Here is a 6,253-nt window from a genome sequence, read left to right as displayed (position 1 = left end):
TGAACAATTTTGCATAAATTATGCCAATGAGAGGCTTCAACAACACTTCAATAGACACTTGTTTAAGCTGGAGCAAGAGATAAATATTTATAATATTTTTGGAATCATAAGTGATGTTTTGTCGGAGAACTTACTGAATGGAATGGAGCCGGCGACTTATGGAAAAGAATGGGATGGACTGAGAAATAATAGAGAAATGGAGATGAGGGTTACCATAAAAATGGATAATAGAAAAAGTGTCTTTCGCCCGTTATCTCCTCATGAAAGAAGATGTGTGTATTGTGAGAGAAGAATGGAAATTATTTTTATTTTTATTTGAATGAATAAACTTGTTTGATAATAAAAATTATTAAGTTACATTAAATTGCCACGTGTAGAGGACACCTGTATTTATTTTTTTTATAAATATAAATACCATCTAATTTATTTTTAACAGACATCTATTTCCGTTAGTGAGAGGCCTTATTTTGTAAAAATTGGCAATGGAAAGCCTCAATTTGTAAGGTTTTAAATAAGAGGTCCGATATTGCAATTGACACTCAATAAGAAGCCTCAATTTGTAATTCTGGCCTTCATTGAATATTCATAAAATAAAAATACTTTGTTAGTTCTCCTAACAAAACAAAACCTTTTGTTTTGTATAAATAATATTTAAAATTTATTATTGTAATAGGTTTTTTTGGCAAAAGAGTTGGATTGTTTTGAGAAAAAAAAAGAGAGAAATTATAATCTAAATAAATAAAATTGGAAAAGATAAGAACTAATATGAAGAGACGATGTGACAGAACGGTGTGAAAGCAGGAAAAGATATTTGGATAAAAATTTAACTGATTGAAATTCAAAGCTTGATATTTAGACTTGAATTTTATTAATTAAATAATGGCTTCGTTTAATTTGGTGTTTATAAGCTGTGTATGAGCGTTTGCGTAATAAACTGCTACAATAACTTTGCGTAATAAGCTCATGTAAAAAATTATAATTAAACACACTTTTGCGTTTAAACTCAAATATTTATCTGTCTCTCTTCTCAGCGTTTAAGATTATAATCACGGCGTTTTTCTCTCACACCATTTTTAAATATTCTTCATTCACTCTTATCTATTTCATTCATTTCTAATTATTTTAATTATTCTCTCTAATCTAATTAATCACTTTTTAATTATTTTATTCATTCTCTTATCTATTCCATATATTTAAACAAAATATGAAATATAAATATATTATGATTTTTTTTTATAATTAAAGTTTTAGAAATCAAACTAGTCTTAATTAATTATTTAAAAGCATCTATTACAATTAAGATGAATCAAAGTGACCGAAATGAATGATAATACAAAGATAAGATTGTGAGAGTATTTGAATTGACAATTAAAATATTGAGTTAGAGAGAGTATTAAAGGTGAAAAATATATATAATAATAATAAAATAATAAATTATTTTTTTTATTCATGTTATTTATTTTAAAATATATTATTTTTTTATTTAAGTCATTTATTAATATTTAAAATTATATATTAACAAAAATTTATAAAAATTAATATATTAATAAATTAAAATTATTAAATAATATTATAAATATAAAAAATAAATAAACTGAGCGTATAAGCTGAATCAAACTTATTCAAATTTAACGACTAAATAAACTGAGATTATATAAACGTATTGAAAATAAATTGGATAAGCGAACTTCAATAAGCAAAAAGAATAAGCTGAATCAAACTAGCCCAATAAAAATTGATTGTGATTGTATATCACGGGAAGAGTTGATAACAAAAGGAGAACCTGAAAAGTTGATAACAAAAGAATCGGAGTGCTAACTTTGACCCTGTTCAATTGTATGTCTTTAATGGTAATATATTTAATTCATTATGTAGTCCATTTTATTTATGTATTTTATTTTAATATTTATATAATATATTTTATTTTTAATTTATAATATTTAAATTAAGTTTTATATTTATTACTTAATTTAGTACGTTTGATTTTGATTATATATGTTTTATATATTATAAAATTAAATATTTAAATTTGGAGGAAAGAAAGATGTGAATAATTTGAGAATGAGAATAAAAAATATATATATAATAAAAAATTGAGTGAAAATCAAACCGGAATGGATCTTTGCATCAACATACATGTGAGTAACACCCTAGTTGTGATATCCCATCAACAAATCATATAAATTTATAAACTGAAGACAAATAATTGTCTGGCTAATTTCTTAAATTAAATAAGCCAATGAAAGAATAACTAAGATGAAGATTAGTGTTATTGATTATAAGAATTACCAGCCTATTTGGAAACACAAATTTAAGTGAAGCTCTATTTAAATAGACAATAATAATTAAATTTGTTAATATATACTTAATTATAAAATAAAAAAACTTAATTTAAAAATTATCAAACTAACCTCCGACTCCGAACTAGGTAATTTCAAATATATTTTATGATAATTTATTAAAACAATATTAAATTTTTCATAAAATGATCAAAATACACTTTTGTTTATATTTTAAAACATATTTAACAAATAAAATAATGATAATTTTTTTAATCGATAATTTAAATATGATAAAAATAAAATATTGATAAGGTTTACATAATTTGGATTAATTTAAGTAATTCACACAAAACTTGGTGTATGATGTCATTTAACCTGTATTTTTGTTTAGTGAAAATTAGATCCGATATCTAAGAAAAAGATTTATGTTAGAATTATTTTGATTGGATCATAATTTATATTGTGAGAAATTAAAATTTGAATGTGGAAGTACCTTAATTCATTATCTAAATCTTGTCTTTCTTTATAATGGAAATGGTCTTTAATCTCTTTTTTTCTTTAAACTATTTTTAAATGGAATGGTTCTTTCAATTTGATGAGTACGTCAATTATTTTCTCTCTCTGCTGATGAGGACGCAAATGAGAACTGTCCGTACTTAATTGAGAGGATCATTACCGTTATAAAATATTGTCATTTCTAATTTAGCCTCTCATAAAATTATAAATGTCACTTAGGTATTCTCATTTTATATTCACGACAAATACATGCATAAACTACAAATTTAATTTCACATTAGATCACATTATTTTGGCTTTTATTAAATATGACATTGACACAATTATTTATTATACTAGAGATTCTATAAATTTCAACAATTTAAACTTAAATTATTCTTATCTTTATAATGTCATAAAGTTGTATAACATATCTCATTTTTTTAAATTTTTTTTAACATTACTCTTTCAATTGTAATATTACTATTTTAGAGAAGGTTAACGAGTTTGATCTTAAATAAACTTGTAAATAGTAAATCTTATATGATAATAAAATTTGAAAATTTTACGAGTTTATAAATAAATATGATTTTACATTAAAAAAATATTATTTATAAATTAAAAAAATATTTATTCAAATAATTAATTTTGTAAATATATTTTTTATAATATCATTTACTTATTATAATTTTTAATTAACTTTATATTTAAATATATTTTATAAATTATTAATATATAAAATACTTAATTGTATATAAATAATAATATATAACTAATATTTTTAAAATTAAACTTTCCTATTTCAAATAAACTCTCCAAATTTATTAAAACAATCAAAGAATATTGTATCAAACATTTCTCAAATGCCCAAACTAATGTATGTGCTATTTTCTTGTTCTGGGCCTGTTTGAAATGTTAGAAAGAAACTGTAACAGGTAATTGCGGTCCATTACCTTTTACTAACCAGCTTACATAATCCATCTAAACTTAGGCCCACCTTCTTCTATCTTACAAATAATTCTAATATAAGATTTAATATCAAACTAATGACTAATTAAAAATACACAATCTATATCTGGTTACTTACAAAATATTTATAAAATTATATAACGGTAAGAAAAATGCGAATATTCATTTTTTTTTTGCCAAGATGATGTAAAGTGTATAACACTAAAACTAATTTTAAGAGAAATGTATTTTTAATTATTAATTTTTTGAGGTGGCACTACGAGAAGGTACCCTATACTTATGCTTACATAAATGACCACCCTAAGTCACCCCACATGAATACAAATGTTATAATTTCAGATTTTATATTTGGAATCAAACCCATTAAATATACATGTCATTGTAGAGAAGATGTATGATTGAAAATGAATAATTGTCTATATGAATGAGAAATGTACAGGTTATTTATATTATAATTTGTTATATGTAAAGTCTAAATATGGGGAGCAATTAGCTGTACAATCACTAAGATTATGAAGGAATATATTGTGACTTGATTGCATCTTTGACTTGCAGATTTTGTGGAGTAAGATTGTCTGGTTCCTTAACATTCCCCCTCAAGATGGACCTTCCATTGAAGAGGCCAATCTTGGATAATAGGAACTCAAAACACGGGCGAGGGAGAGGTTTGGTGAGGCCGTCGGCGAGCTGATCATGTCCACTGATGTGTTGTACCCGAAGTGTTCCAGCTTGGACTTGTTCACGAACAAAATGAAAAGCGAGAGCAACATGCTTCATTCGAGAGTGAAAAATCGGATTGGCGGAGTAATTTGTAGCACTTAAGTTATCACAATATATAACAGGTGTAGAAGGTAAGTGGATGTCGAGTTCTTGTAGAAGGGATTTTATCCAATTGAGTTCGGAAGTGGTGTCAGCAATGACACGAAATTCAGTTTCGGTTGAGGATCGGGCTATCGTTTTTTGTTTGCGAGATGTCCAGGAGATAGCATTTTTGCCGAGATATATGATATAACCTGTAGTGGAGATGAAGTTATCAACATCGCTTGCCCAATCCGCGTCACTAAAGGCATGTAGTGATGACGGAGTATTGCGATGTAATTGCAAACCAAGGTGAGAAGTCCCGTGAAGGTAGCGGAGGAGCTTTTTGAGAGCTGTCCAGTGAGCTTCTTGCGGGTGTTGCATGAACTGGGCTAACTTGTTGACAGAGTAAGCAATGTCAGGACGTGTGAGGTATAAGTATTGGAGGCTTCCAACAGCAGAACGATAAGTAGTAGGATCACATGGAGGTGTGGAGGTATTTTGTAGCAGTTGAGGGTGAGCAAGCATATGGGTAGTTGATGGTTTGTAGTCAAGCATGTCATGACGTTGAAGGAGGTCGTGTATGTACTTTCTTTGGGAGAGAAGGAGACCAGAAGTGTTGTGTTGTACTTCCACCCCTAAGAAGAAGGAAAGTTGCCCCAAGTCCTTGAGAGAAAAGCGTTTGGCAAAGTTGGAAATAAAAACCGAGACAAAATCAGGTGAAGGACCAGTTACGATAATGTCATCGATATAAACAAGTGCATATAGGAGATCGCCATTTTTTTTTGTAAATGAAGAGTGAGGGGTCGGCGAGAGATGCTGTAAAACCGAATTGTAGTAGATAGGAGGTGAGGGCTGTAAACCATGCGCGTGGAGCTTGTTTTAACCCGTATATGGCTTTGTTTAAACGGCACACATAAGAAGGGTTGTTAGCGTCGATGAAGCCGGATGGTTGCTGCATGAAGACTGTCTCTTGGAGATCACCTTGGAGAAAGGCGTTGTTGATGTCGAGTTGGCGTAATATCTAGTTGTGTTGGAGAGCAATTGAGAGGGTGAGTCGAATCGTGACTGGTTTGATAACCGGACTGAAGGTGGCAGAGTAGTCAAGACCAGCTTGTTGATGAAAACCTTTTGCGACAAGCCGAGCTTTGTATTTGTGAATCGTGTTATCAGGATTATATTTGATTCTAAAGACCTATTTACAACCAATGGCATTTCGAGCTTCACTAGGTGGTGTGAGAGTCCATGTATTGTGTTTCCGTAGAGCATTGTATTCAACAAGCATAGCATCACGCCAATGAGGGATGGAGAGTGCTTGTTTGGGGGTGGTTGGTAGTGACGTGGGTGAGGAGATAGTGGTAAGTTGGGCATACTTTGGGTTAGGTTTGGTTATGTTGTTTGTGAGACGAGTTACAGGACGAGGGAGAATGGGCGGAGGGGGGGGGGTGGTGGATGTGGTGGCGTAGGAGGTGTGTTTTGTGGGGGTGTGGCAGTGGTGGACGGTGTTGTAGGGTTATGTGATGGATGTGGTGGCGTAGGAGGTGTGTTCTGTGGGGGTGTGGGAGTGGTGGATGGTGTTGTAGGGTTATGTGATGAAATAAGTATGAGAAGAGTGGGAAATCATTCGTGAGGTGAGAGAAGCGAAGTTGAATTTTGTTGGTTTGATAGACGGTGGAATGGAAAATCATGCTCAATGAAAGTGACATGAC

The sequence above is a fragment of the Impatiens glandulifera genome, chromosome 2 (genome assembly GCF_907164915.1).
Source record: "Impatiens glandulifera chromosome 2, dImpGla2.1, whole genome shotgun sequence".
NCBI lineage: Eukaryota > Viridiplantae > Streptophyta > Magnoliopsida > Ericales > Balsaminaceae > Impatiens > Impatiens glandulifera.
This window is presented reverse-complemented; position numbering follows the sequence as displayed.